Below are 14,847 nucleotides of genomic sequence, written 5' to 3'. Positions count from 1 at the left end.
GCCCCCACAGAGCCCTGATGGCAACATCATCAAGTCTTTCTGGGATTAGGTGAAGAGAAAGAAGGATTTGAGGCAGCCTACATCCACAGAATACCTGTGGCTAGTTCCCCAAGTTGATTGGAACTACCTACCTGCCAGGCTTCTTCAAAAACTGTGTACAAGTGTACCTAGAAGAATCAATGTGATTTTGAAGGCAAACGGTGGTCACATCAAATATTAATGTCAGTTGGATTTCCCTTCTTTTCATTCATTTTGTTAACTGACAAAAATAAACGATTACCACTTCTATTTCTGAAAGCTTTATTAATTTACAGCATTTTTTCACACCTGCCGAAAACTTTTGCACAATACTGTATATTTTAATATTTTTTTCCTTCTTTTACAATTTTTTTTATACATACTGTCACCAGAGCAGTTAAATTCCACCATAACAACACCGTAGTTCTCTGGAGAGGCAAACAGGCTTTTTTTTTTTTCCATTGTGACTGCTTATATCAATGATGATCACTGTAATAAGCAATCAGCAAGAATGTTAAAAGGTTTCATTCATGAAACCTTGTTTACTTGTGTGATAGTGTAATCGATCTCAGCTATCACATGGTACAAGGATGCTATAAGTTGGCCTGGTTTTATGTGTTTGCTGTGACCAATTGCAGAGATCACACAGTAGTAAACAATGACAGCCTTGTGTACTACTGTAACTGTTATTTCTGTGATTGGTCAAAGTGATCACAAGGTACCAGGGCCGCTCACAGCAGCCCAGTACAACGATTGGTGATCTGATTGTCTGCTGTTGCACACTGTTGCACAATGCTAGAGGATCTACAGATATGTCCACCCGCATTGGTCCTGCTCCCGTTCGGCTATATATACTGTATATTTAAATTGGCCAGACGGGAATTGGTTCGAAAAAATGTTCATTCCACCTTTAAATATACCTCAGTTAGTTTATTGGTGTGCTTATTTTTTTCATTTTCAAAATATTTGGGCTCTAGAAAACTAGCAAGCATTTTAGAAGTTGTGGCTGGTTTCAGATTAACAATGCTGATGGTGTCTAAAGAATTAGAATGAAAATTACAGATGTCAAGAACGCTAAACTGATAGTAGACAGAATTTCTGTTGACTTAACAAAAAGCACAGTTAGATAATACTTTATAATTAGGAGTAGATTTAGTACCTGGAGAACCTTCTGGACACCTACGTGTTGGGTACCTGAATAATCTAGTGAATTTTTTAGGGTTTAGTACCCTATGCAAACTTAGGATACTTAGAAGATACACACTAGACTTAGAACAGTGTGAACAGCATTTAAACCTTATATAATTACTGTATATACCAAAAGTAAATACTGGTCTGCTAGATAACAATAAATTAAACAGCTTGTGCAACCATTAGGCTAGGACCACAATAGTACAGCTGTGCAGAATAAAAGTTTAGCACCTCATATCTTACATATACAACATAGATAACAAAAATGCGATGAAAATAAAAATGAAAGTCCAAAATATAAAGCTCAGTGAGATGTCCAATGATGTGACAAATGCCAAACAATTGCACCAGTGTTGATAAATCAATTCTTCTTAGCAATACTTCAGTGATCTCCCGCCACCAATTAGTTTTCAAACTCACCAAAGCGAGTAGCTGCCATTGCAGCAGCATAAACACCCAAAACAGCATGATGATCAAAAAGGAAGCACTACAGCCTAAGGACTCCAAAGGCTTCTCCTTTTAGAAAGTCTCCAACTATTGAACAAAGCTGTTGACGACTGCTGAGATCCAGTTGCTTCCAAAACTGAAAGTCTAAGCAAAGGACCCACAGTACTTGCACACACGAGATGCTGAAAGACAACACTCATTCAGGCCTCGTACACATGACCGAGTTTCTCAGCAAAAACCATCAAGAAACCGGTCGTGTGTACACTTTTCGACAAGGAAACTGTCGAGGATCCTGTCGAGCCAAAAAGAGAGCATGTCTTCTTTTTCCTCAATGGGAATGGAGAAATTTGGCTAGTCCAAAATCCTCGACAGCCTAACAAGGAACTCGACGAGCAAAACGATGTGTTTCGCCCGTCGAGTTTCTCGGTCGTGTGTACGAGGCTTCAGTGACAAGAGAGAGAAAATGGTCTCACCACACTCCCTGTCACACACAACACTACTACTATAGTGCTTTCTTCATTACCACCGATCCGACGTCATCACATTATGTGTGTTGTGGTGACAAAAGAGCCATCATTAAACATAATAATAAAAAAATGCATGAGTGTTCCCCACAATTTATATTAAGCCATTTGTATCTGGTATGGATCCCATGCCAATTTTTTTATTTTTTTTTTAATGGCGTGAGGTCCTCCCAAAATCCATACCAGACCCTTATTCAAGCATACGACCCAGCAGGCCATAAAAGGGGAAGATCCATTCCCTGGAAGAACAACTTGATGGGGGCAAAGTAATTTTCCCCACAACCCTGGCCTGGTGGTTGTGGAAATCACCCCATATGATGTCATTGACCAAAAATGGACATGTTCATATATGGCTAAGTACATCACCGTCTGACCCGCCCCTTTGTTTACTTAAGTGGTTGGGACAACCGGCACTGTCATTTGGCGCAAGACAAGAAACGAGTGCATTCGGGTGTCGGCAGGCAGTTTTTTTTCAGAGCTGGTCAATGGCCAGCGTTCATCTTGACTGACGTGTATCTACATTGCTGGACAATGTGGTTGAAGATGAATGTACAGAGAAGGTTTTTTTTTTATATTTTTAAAAAAGGATTTGTTTTTAATTACTACTAATTATTTGAGGGGGAAATGAGTAGGCATGCTATGAACCCGTTACTCATTCATATGGGGGACTGGGATCTGGGGGCCCTTTTATTTATGAATGGGGCTTGCAGATACCTATAAGCCCCCCACGCACAGAACCTCACAAACACCTGGCCAGGGTTGTGGGGAAGGGGCCTTTATCCTCATCAACATGAGCACAAGGTGCTTTGCTGGGGGTCCCAGTTATGTTGAGGGCATGTGGCCTGGTATGCTTAAAGGGGGGGCGCATGTTCGTCACAACACTTCCTTGGCTTGCCATGCTGCAGTCTAGGATAAAGGTCTAGTATAGGAGGACCCCACAACATGTCTTTCTTTTTTTGGCATGGGACCCCCTTAAAATGCATTTCAAGCCTGAAGGCCTTGGTATGGATTGGGGAGGGACACTACGCTGTTTTTATTTTTAACAATAGGGCTCTTTTGCTTACATTCTGTGGTCAGCCGCGATTCCATGTGATTTCCATTGTCATGCAATTCTTGTTGTTTCATCAGAAATTGCAATTTCTGTTGTGACTTTCCACTGCCTCCTTTGCAAGTCTTCTTTTATGCTTGCTATTCTATATTACAATCCAAATTCTTGAAGCACTCCATTTTTCCTAATATCCCAGGTCAAATAAGTGATAGCTGTAAACTATAAAATGGCTATAACTGGCTGATGTTTTTTTAACTTCCTCCCTGGCATTTAACAGACATAAATAGAGAAATATGCATTACATTATATTATAAATGTATTAACATTGAGACTAGGCTTTTTAAGGCATTTTTTTTAATAATCCAGAGAAAAATACATGTGTATATTTGCTAGATCTGTGATTTTAAATACATTCTAAATTTATTTTAGTAACATAATAGCTTTAGGACATTATTCACTTGTAAATAAGTACATAACTACATACCATTTATCAACGTTTGACAGTATAAAGAATGTTTCTCTACAGGTGCTCCATTTATGAGAGATAACTATTGATAAAAGTAAACATGACACTTGATTGTTGCTATCTCCTTTCAAGGTAAGCCTGTGAAGTACAGATTTACCTTATTTTTAAAAACATAAGACATTTACATATCATTTCGTTGATCAGAAATATAAAATAAATTATATTTTTAGTGCAGTGCAAGACATTCAAACCATGGCTTGTGTGGGGAATAGATTTGGGAGTAATAAGACAAAATAATCAACACAATTATGTTGAGGTTGGCAAAAGTATCCAAAAAGCCTTAGTCAAAATATTTTTGTGATTTCCATTATTGTCTCATTAACATGCGGGGTGCTTAAATTGAATCACTTGCATCACAAATCAAACCAACAAGAGGTATATTCACAATCTAAGGATAATGGGGAAAGACTTTTACTCCATTTATTCCTGTGCCTAATGAGCAACCCCCTGTGTTTACTAAGCAGGACAGTTGCTCAGCACGGGACCCGGAAGACAGCAGTGCTTACAACAGTGATTTCCAGCTTCTAAAGGAATCAGCCAGGTATAGCACATGCATTCTTATATTATTCCAAGCTGGGCCAATGTAACTCTGCAAAAAAGCCATACCTAAATTTCAGCTTTAACCTCATTCACTAAGCTAACGAAAAAAACTCCTTGGAAAGGGGAAATGTATTTGCAAAGTGAACAGCCTATTTGCTTTTAGTAAATTAACCACTATCAGTGTTGCCAACCTACCAGATTGAAATTTGCTGACACGACACCCATAATTTACTGACACAATCAAGTTTTTACTGGCATATCCAAAAATTACAAAATTACAGTTTTACATGCAAATTTCAGTATTTAGGCTACAAAAAAGTACAATATGCAATTAGCAAATTGATTTAAGGTAGATATTAAAGCAAAAACATTATATATATATATATATATATATATATATATATATATATATATATATATATATTAGTAAATAAGTAGCTAAGGGACACGAATCGAGAGGGCAAGAAATTAGAATGGGTAGCACACACATGAAATGGACTCTCACAGTGACATTGACAGCAGTGTGCAGCAGCACAGATAATGATGACGCATCACAAACATGACACATCCCCTCCTGAGTCACAGTGACCCTCTCTCTCCATGCCAGATGGTGCCTTCAGTCCACTCCCGGCTTTCTTTCCTCCCATTCCGCCTGCACATGAGGCTCCGGCTGCTCCATTGCCTTGCACCATGACTTCACGTGGTACACTGCCGGCACAGTCTGAACAGACTGTAGCAGGCACTTGGATGGTCTCGGCCAAGCGTTACAGCCATATTATTTACTGGCAAACTTTTTTTTCACTGGCATTTACTGGAAGGAGAAAAGTGCCCATTTTTTACTGGCTGCTAGTAAAAATACTGGCGGTTGGCAACACTGACCCCTATGAATCTGAATCGGGCTCCAAAATCTGTGGAGTGCAGAGCAGGATAATATGAAATATTGTGAGGCAGTTTATGAAGCTGCTTACAACCCTGCCTGGCAAGATGATGTAGGGGGGGGGGATGGTAACCTTTTAGGGATAAAAATGTATTCAAATTCGTTTATGAGAGGGTGGCATAAAGTTTATGGACGGCTTAGAGGGAAGCAGTAGTAATTTGATTAGAAAAAGTGCAAGGCTGGTACATGGTGCAGATTTATGGTTGCAGGAAAGAAATGTGCACATTTCCCCCATCAACACGGATAGTGCTAACAGGGGAATCCCCCCTGCAGAGCAATTGTCTGCTCCCGTACGGGGAGGGGGGAGCCAGTTAAGCTAGGTTAGTGCGTTGACCACCATGTGAATGCTACTGCCAATTAGTGGTTATCTTCTGGGCTACTTTATAGAGGTCCTTAATTGCCTCACTCTGAACAGCTGGAGTCTTCCAACGGCCCTTAGCCTTCCTGGCTATTTCTGGCAGCCGACGCCTAATAATGATTGGTATATTGTCTAACAAGGCAGAAACGTATGTCCCAGCAGTCACAACACCCACAGATTTACCTGACTTCCTGTCACAATATATATATATATATATACATATATATATATATATATATATATACATATATATATATATATATATATATATATATATATATATATATATATATATATATATATATATATTTATACTATATATATATATATATATTCATATTAGCATTATAAAAAAGAGTATTTATTTAAGGATGAAGATCTCATCATCCAGGTCCGGGATCCAGCGCACGCATCGCCGCCTTTCTCCACCGGAGACAGCCCGGCGAATGACGTGGCTTCAGTCATTGACAGCTCTTATGTAGGTGAGGGCGGGGCCACCCATCACGTGACCCCGTCCCCCTCTGACGCAAGGGAGAGCCCAGGCTTCCCCAGTGATGTGACGGATGCGTCAGAGGGGGCAGGGTCACGTGACTGGTGGCCCTGCCCTCACCTACATAAGAGCTGTCACTGGCTGAAGCTGCGTCATTGGCCGGGCTGTCTCTGGTGAAGACAGGTGGCGATGTGTGCGCTGGATCCCGGACCTGGATGAAGAGATCTTCTCATCGCAGGACCACGGCGGAGAGGAGATCACCTGTCGCAGGATACCTACAGCGTTGGAGCGGAGACTGAGAGTGGATTACCACCGCTGGATTTTTTTTTTTTCAAATAAAGGACTTTCTCCACGGTGTGTGTGTGTGTTTTTTTGCAATTCTTTACACTTCCTTAGTGAAATGGTAGAGGTACAATGTACCCCATTACCAATTCACAAAGGGGGGGCCAGGATCTGGGGGTCCCCTTTGTTAAAGGGGTCTTCCAGATTCTGATAAGCCCCCCACCCGCAGATCCCCACAACCACGGCCAAGGGTTGTGGGGATGAGGCCCTTGTCCCCATCAACATGGGGACATGGTGCTTTGAGGGGTCACAGACCCCCAAAGCATCCTCCCAATGTTGAGGGCATGTAGCCTGGTATGGTTTAGGAGGGGGGCGCTCTCTCGCCCCCCTCTTTTCCTGCGGTCTGCCAGGTTCCGTGCTCGGATAAGGGGTCTGGTGTGGATTTTTGGGGGAACTCCACGTAATTTTTTTTTTAATTTGGGGTGAAGTTCCCCTTAAAATCCACACCAGACCTGAAGGGTCTGAAATGGATATTTGGGGGGAACCCCGTGTCATTTTCTTGTTTTATTTGATGCTGGGGTTCCCCTTAATATCCATACCAGACTTGAAGGGTTTGGTAATTGAATTTGGTGGGACCCCCACACTTTTTTTTATTTTTATGAATGACTTTTCTCTGAATTTCCGGGAGCCGACAATTCATTATAGCCTCGAGTGATTTTAAATGACTTTTTTTCCTTCAGAAATGACACTTTGTGCAGGGACAGTTTTGGTACTCTTTTTTTTACAATAATTTATAAGGAAATGTTCTTCTTTTCAGGGCCTTAATCATTGATATCATTTTCAACATCTTGTATGACCACCGGTTCAAATAGAGGTTCAATTGAAACTAGCCCCCTATGGTTAACAATGTTAACTTGGCAAAGTATAGGGATAAGGTTCAGGTTCGGACCCATGTGGAATTCAGTCGGAGCTTTGCCTGCTCAACATTCAGCTGAAATTTCATAGACATAAGGAGAGAGTACTAAACTCAATGTTTCATAATGATTTGCAGCGCACATTGAACAGTGATCAGATACAATACTGTGGCTAGTAATGTGTGGCAAACAATTTTTCAGCCCCCTCACTATAACAATTCCAGCAGTCCTTTGTCAGAGTGTGCTGGAGTTATAGTTAAGGGCAGTTGACAGTGATTGCAAGGAGAGACAGTGATATCGTACTGTGCTAGTGTCCTACTGCAGAGCTTTACAGTACATTGCTTCATACAGAGCTATATTCAGTGATGTATATTGCCACTAGTACATTACAGTGAATTGCAGTTTGGGAGGCTAGAGAGAGTGGACTGCTATGCCACCTGTGGTAACTGTGAATCGGCCCAATTGCCCTTTTTTTGCATTATTCTTTTTGTTTGTTTGTGTCAGTGACTAGTTATATTGCCATTTTGCTGATGTTCTCAATTTTTTATGGGGGGTTTACAATTTTTTTTATATTTTTGTTTTTTATTAACATTTATTGTTTCTATAAAGGCATTTGTCCCCTTAATTCCAGCTCCCCTTTGTACTAATATACCATTAATGCACCTATTTTGCAGAAAAGACAAAAAGCAGCTTTCTATATGTGTTGCTATAGGCATTACATCAGCCACCAGTTTGTTGCATAGAAACCTCCCCCATTACTCCCTAGTATCCATCCCTTAGGTTGGAAAACTCAGGAAATAGTACAGCAGCTGAACTCATTAACACATACTCTGCACCTGCTCTCCCACTCCAGGAGATTGCTCCCGCCCACCTCTGTACTCACATACAATCAATGTCAATGAACACCATTGATAGACTGATTCAAATTATGTGTGAAGAATAGCTGGATGTTAAGGAGTGGCCCAGGAAGCCGGTCACCACGTGTCCTTAAGAACCATTGACTTATCAGCTGTCAGCAGACTTCCCCGCTGAGAGCTCAAACTTCATACCAGACCCTTATACATGCATGCAGCCTAGCAGGTCAGGTAAGGGAGGGGATGAGCGAGCCCCCCCCACTCCTGAACCATACCAGGCAACAAGCCCTTAACATGGGGGGGTGCTTTAGGGAAGGGGGTCTCTGCCGTATTTAGGGTGGAACATGTGACATGTTATTATTGACCAGTCCTTGCACCCCCCTGATCCCCCTGGCAGGGGTTCTTCTTCCTACACCTGTCACAATTTAAAAACAGCATGGTTGTGCATGGCTCTGCCCACACAGTCGCATCATTCATTAACAGGAATCTATGAATGTATGAACTACAAGTCCCATCTTCCTCCTTGGCAGAGGGCTTGTAGCTCTTAATGACCTGCCAGGGCACTGGTGAGCACTCTCTTTGTTCATTGACACTTCTTACAGCTTTCAAACAGAAAGCTTGTACAGAGGTACAGAAAGAAAGAAGTAGGCAGTGTCTAAAGGAGTCTAAATTTGCACCTGTGATCTGCTGATTATGGGTGCAATGCTCTGCAGGCTCCTGGGAAAAAAAGATATTAAATGCACATGCATTTTTTCCCTGCAAAAACATGTGCATTCATTATTTTTTATTAAAGATTGCTTTAAGTTTATTAAAAAATAAGTAAATTATTAAAATTAAATGACGAAAGGTATTTTTTTTGGTTATATGGTTTAGGTTTGGTGTTTGAGTTTTTTTTCTCATATATATATATATATATTGAACTACACATGTGCTGCACTTAGCACCATAGTGATTTTCAGTCTCTGTAAGCAGCATATCAAGCGTTTTAAATGTATCTGTTATTTGGGTATCGTATTCAGGAATAGACACATGACTGCTCACCACAGAGATTTGTGGAAGCAGCACATCAGTTAATGCTACTAGTCGGCAGAAAGCACTAAGTATTTGTGCGAGTATGGCAAAAGGAAAAGCTCAAAAGATATGGGGGTTTCCTTCTATTGTCAGCAGCTGGGGAAACAGGGGGACTTTCTGGTGTGTCAGGGCCCACTTTATCCTAAATTCATCTCTGTATGGCCACTCCAGGCACAGGAGTGGCACGAGGAGGAGTAGGAGGGATGTGGTGTTGGGGAGAAAAGGAGGGAGAAGACATTGGGCAGGCCTCCAGGAGTACACATTAACCTTCCAAAACACCCAGCTGAGGACAAAACTGTAAATGACTAGCAGTATCTGCAACATGGCTTGGATCCTCAGTGTCTGTGATGTCAGCAAATGGAACAGTGGTAACTGCCCAAGGGTGGTTTTTAAGTGTTCATTTAGTCCCGGGGTCCAGGGCTGTCTGCTACCAGCAGTTATAATCAGCACCTAAACTATATGGTGACTAAGTATATGGGGTCTAGGATGAATGTTGACTCCCTCAGAATGGATGACCCCCATGAGTATTGGGTAATGAGGATGTGCCACTGGCCAGAGCATGCAGCCAGTGTGCTTTCAGAATGGGCATACATCACAACAGGGACTTTTGAAGAAAGGATCAATCTGTCCCCAGACACAGTTGACTGGATCACTTTGGAAAAATGAACCAGTACTGGCTCAACAATAAGTACCAAGCCCCTGTTGCTGATGCTAAAAATTCAGCTTTGGTTTTGATTCTGGTCCCAAAAACATTATAGTCTAAGCATCTCCTTCCACCTTGGCAGGCCTTTAACAAATACCACCTCCTGACACCATTGAGATTGCCTCCCATCATTGCTACGTTCTGTCACCATTAACATTTTCTTCTACCAATGTTGGCCTGACACCACAATCTCCTGGCGCCAATGTAGGCCTGCCAGCATTACAATATCATCCTTCCACTACAGCTGCAGTCTGTTTCCCAGTTGTAAAAATGATTTCATTTTTTTCTGTAGGGTCAGTACTGCATTACATTATGGGGTTTCTGCACTATAAAATGACAACACTTAGGCCGCGTACACACGATCAGTCCATCCGATAAGAAACGGTCCAAAGGACCGTTCTCATCGGTTAGCCGATAAAGGTGACTGATGGTCTGATGTGCCTACACAACATAGGTTAAATAACTGATCGCGCCGGAACACGGTGACGTAAAACACAACGACGTGCTGAAAAAAACGAAGTTCAATGCTTCCAAGCATGCGTCGACTTGATTCTGAGCATGCGCGGGTTTTTAACCGATGCTTTTGCATACTAACGATCAGTTTTGACCTATCGGTTAGGCGTCCATCGGTTAAATTTTAAAGCAAGTTCTCATTTTTTTGACCGAAGGTTAACTGACCGAAGGGGCCCACACACGATCGGTTTGGACCAATGAAAACGGTCCTTCAGTCCATTTTCATCGGTTTTGACCGATCGTGTGTACGCGGCCTAAGTGTTTCCACATGCTGCTTCTCAGAAGCAAATTTTATTAGGTTTAATAAAATTTGTGGGTCTATTTCAGCTCATTGCCTCAATCAAGTACATTTTTAGACATAGTCTTTTTGAAATTGTATGGTCTAACAGTGATTATCTGATCAAAATTGCCTGTTCTCTCCCTCTAAAATTGTGGTCTATCAAAAATACTTGAATACTGTGCATAAAATCTGTATTATTTTTTTTTGTCTATTCTCATGAAAAATAAAATGTATTATTTTTTTTACAGATGCAGTCTGGCTGTTCTTTCTCTCTAAAATTGCATCCCAATAAAAGGGTTAAATCTTCTGTGCAGCAAATCTATATTTTTTTTCTTTTTTGTCCAAGAAAAAACTAGGTGTAATTTATTTTATGATGAAATCTGCTTGCTCTCTATTTAAAATGCATAACATACTGTGCAGCAAATCTGTACAATTTATTGTACAGAACACTTTAATGTAGTATTTGCAGAGGAAAGCTTCTTGCTCTCTCACTCTGAAAGTGCATTCTAGCAAATCGGTCCATTTTTTATGAATTCAGTCTTAAAAACGGAAACTCATTTTGTATTTCCAGATTAAATCTTAAAAAATAATTAAAACTAGGATGAGCCGAACACCCCCCGGTTCGCAGTAGAACATGCGAACAGGCAAAAATACATTCGAACGCGCAAACACCGTTAAAGTCAATGGGACACGAACGTGAAAAATCAAAAGTGATAATTTTAAAGGTTAATATGCAAGTTATTGTCATGAAAAGTGTTTAGGGACCTGGGTCCTGTCACAGGGGACATGTATCAATGCAAAAAAGAGTTTTAAAACTGCAGTTTTTTTGGGAGCAGTGATTTTAATAATGCTTAAAGTGAAACAATAAAAGTGAAATATTTCTTTACATTTCGTACCTGGGGTGTCTATAGTATGCCTGTAAAGTGGTGCATTTTTCCTGTGTTTAGAACAGTCCCTGCACAAAATGAAATTTCTAAAGAAAAAAAAGACATTTAAAACTAATGTTGAGGGCATATGGCCTGGTATGGTTCAGGAGGGGGGTGCTCTCTCGGCCTCTTTTCCTGCAGCCTGCCAGGTTGCGTGCTCGAATAAGGGTCTGGTATGGATTTTTGGGGGGAACCCCACACAATTTTTTGGGGGGAACCCATGTCATTTTTTTCAATTACTTTTATCTGTATTGCCGGGACCTGACAATTCATTATAGCCGTGAGTAGTTTTAAGTGACTTTTTTCTTTAGAAATTACAGTTCTAAACATGGGAAACATGCGCTGCTTTACAGGCATACTATACACACCCCCCAGGTACGAAATTTAAAGGAATATTTCACTTTTATTGTTTCACTTTAAGCATTATTAAAATCACTGCTCCCAAAAAAAACTTCAGTTTTTAACTTTTTTGTATTGATACATGTCCCCTGGGGCAGGACCCAGGTCCCCAAACACTTTTTATGACAATAACTTGCATATTAACCTTTAAAATTAGCACTTTTAATTTCTCCCATAGACTTTTAAAGGGTGTTCCGTGGCTTTTTGAATGTGCCGCGAACACCCCAAATTGTTCGCTGTTCGCCGAACAGGCGAACAGCCAATGTTCGTGTCGAACTCAGGTTCGACTTGAACATAAAGCTCATCCCTACTTATTTGCATTTAAAAAAAGTATTTTTTAAATATTCTTTGACAAAGCAACATTTTTTTTTTTGGTGTAGCAGTTATAGGTCATAAGTGAGCAATGAAATGAGCAGATGCAATAAAGCTTAAGAAAAAGCTAAAGCAGTCAGCATTAAGTTTCATAGTGAATTGTCAGGTCCCGTCAATACAGATCAAAGTCATTAAAAAAAATGGCAGGGGTCCCCCCACAGTCCATTACCAGGCCATTTGGGTCTGGTAAGAATATTAAGGGGTATTCCCCGCTTGTCACTCTTCTTTTGTTTATAGCACAATAAGTAAAAACCGCAGAGGTGATCAAATACTGCCAAAAGAAAGCTCTATTTGTGAGGGGAAAATTCTAAAAATTTTATTTGGGTACAGTGTTGCATGACCGCACAATTGTCATTCAAAATGTGACAGCGCTCAAAGCTATGAAAGGGCTTGGGCAGCAAGGGGGTGAAAGTGCCCTGTATTGAGGGGGTTAAGTGAAATCAATTATAACATTTGTTAATCTGATCTGTTACAACCCCTTATCTGGATAGATCAGAAAAGATTTCTTAAGGATGTGCCAGTGTTAATAGCTAGTATGTTACTAGCCAGTAATGCTGACACATCCTCACTGGTCTTCTCTGATCTATAAGATATAGCTTCATTATAAAACAGCTTAAACGCACCCCACCTTCAATCTAAGATCCCTTTACTCATTATATTAATTTTGCACTGTCTAATGAAAGTGCGATCACAAGCATTGTGCATTCATCAGATACTCACAAGTAGTAAACAGAGTGCTGTTTTAAAATTGTGCTTGAGAAATACAGGACCTCCAATCCACCATTTTAAATTGAATGGCAGTGGTAAATAGTTAATGCCTAAAAGTAAAAATCATTACAGTATCCTAGCTTCTTGCTGTTTTTGGAAGAGATTTTATGTTCAAATTACTGAAAGTTTTCAGCGTGCTGGAACATTTTCCTGGCAGGTGCAAAGCTATTCTTTTAACTTTATTGCATCTGCCAAAAGATCAGCCTGTCTACAACTGAAAAGCTCTATATATTTCTCCAACAAGCAGAAAGCAAGCAGAGCTACGACCTACTTGGAATTATTCCTTAGACATATTTTAGCAGGTTCATATAATAGGACAGTGAAAAATTATGGCATACAACAAAGTGCAGAAATCCCATAGCAACCAACCACATTTTAGTTTACTGTAATCAGATTAGTGACAGATAAATGCTGGTTTGATGCCATTGCTTACTGCGTTTTACACTTTCTAAAATAAACACATGGGCCGGGATTCACATACCTGAGCGCATCTTTTTGCCGGCGTAGCGCATCTCATATGCGCTACGCCGACATAACATAGAGAGGCAAGAACAGTATTCACAAAGCACTCGCTCCCAACGTTGCGCCGGCGTAACGTAAATTCCTTGGCGTAAGCCGGCCTAATTCAAAGTAGTTTGAAGTGGGCGTGATACATGTAAATGAACCGTGACCCCATGCAAATGAAGGGCCGAAGGAACGGCGCATGCGCCGTCCCGTGGACGCTTCCCAGTGCGCATGCTCAGAATCACGTCGGAACGAACACCTAAGATACGTCGAATCACTGAACGTAACCTATGCCCAGCCCTATTCACGTAGTACTACGTAAACGACGTAAAATACGACGGCTGTTCCGTCGTCCATACCTTTGCATGGGATGCGCCTCCTATAGGTGGAATAACTTTATGCCGGACGTACGCCTTACATAAACGGCGTATATTACTGCAACGGGCGCAAGTACATTCGTGAATCGACGTATCTCAGTCATTTGCATATTTGACGCGTAAATCAATGGGAGCGCCCCTTGCGGACAGCGTAAATATGCACCCAAGATACGACGGCGTAGGAAACTTACGTTGGTCGGATGAAGCCTAATTTTAGGCGTATCTAGTTCTATGGGTACGGCGCAGAGATACGACTGCGCACATTGACACTTACGCGGCGTATCTGTAGATACGTTGGCGTAAGTGTTACAAGAATCCGGGCCTTAATTAGTACAGTTGTCAGATTTCCTTAATTTTTTTTTAAGACATATTTGATAAATCATACATTCATAAACATCTTTCCATCTGGCTGTTGTAAACAGTCATATGGCTGTCTTCTGAGGGCAGAAGTCCACATTGAAATGGTCCCCCTTCGCTCCTCTCGCCCTCAGAGACAGTGGGGATCGACGTATAACACACACCCACGATTTTCCCCTGATAAATACAGTATTTATGATTTCTATAACCAATTACTTTCACACACCACTTCCTCTACCCTAACCTATACCAAAAAATGTGGAAGAGACCTTCAATTACAATCAGACATAAATTGGACCCAAATCTGGCAAGCCACCAAATCAGCCTCACCGAATATAATGGCTCTTGAACCAAAAAGTGCTCACTATGTGGTACCTGGTTCCTGCCAGAATTTCAAAATTCTCTCCCCAATATCCTTCCTACTGCTTCCGAGGCTGTCTTACCCCTG

Source organism: Rana temporaria, chromosome 5 (genome assembly GCF_905171775.1).
Source record: "Rana temporaria chromosome 5, aRanTem1.1, whole genome shotgun sequence".
Lineage (NCBI taxonomy): Eukaryota > Metazoa > Chordata > Amphibia > Anura > Ranidae > Rana > Rana temporaria.
The sequence above is the reverse complement of the archived record's forward strand: the minus strand, read 5'-3'. Positions refer to the sequence as shown.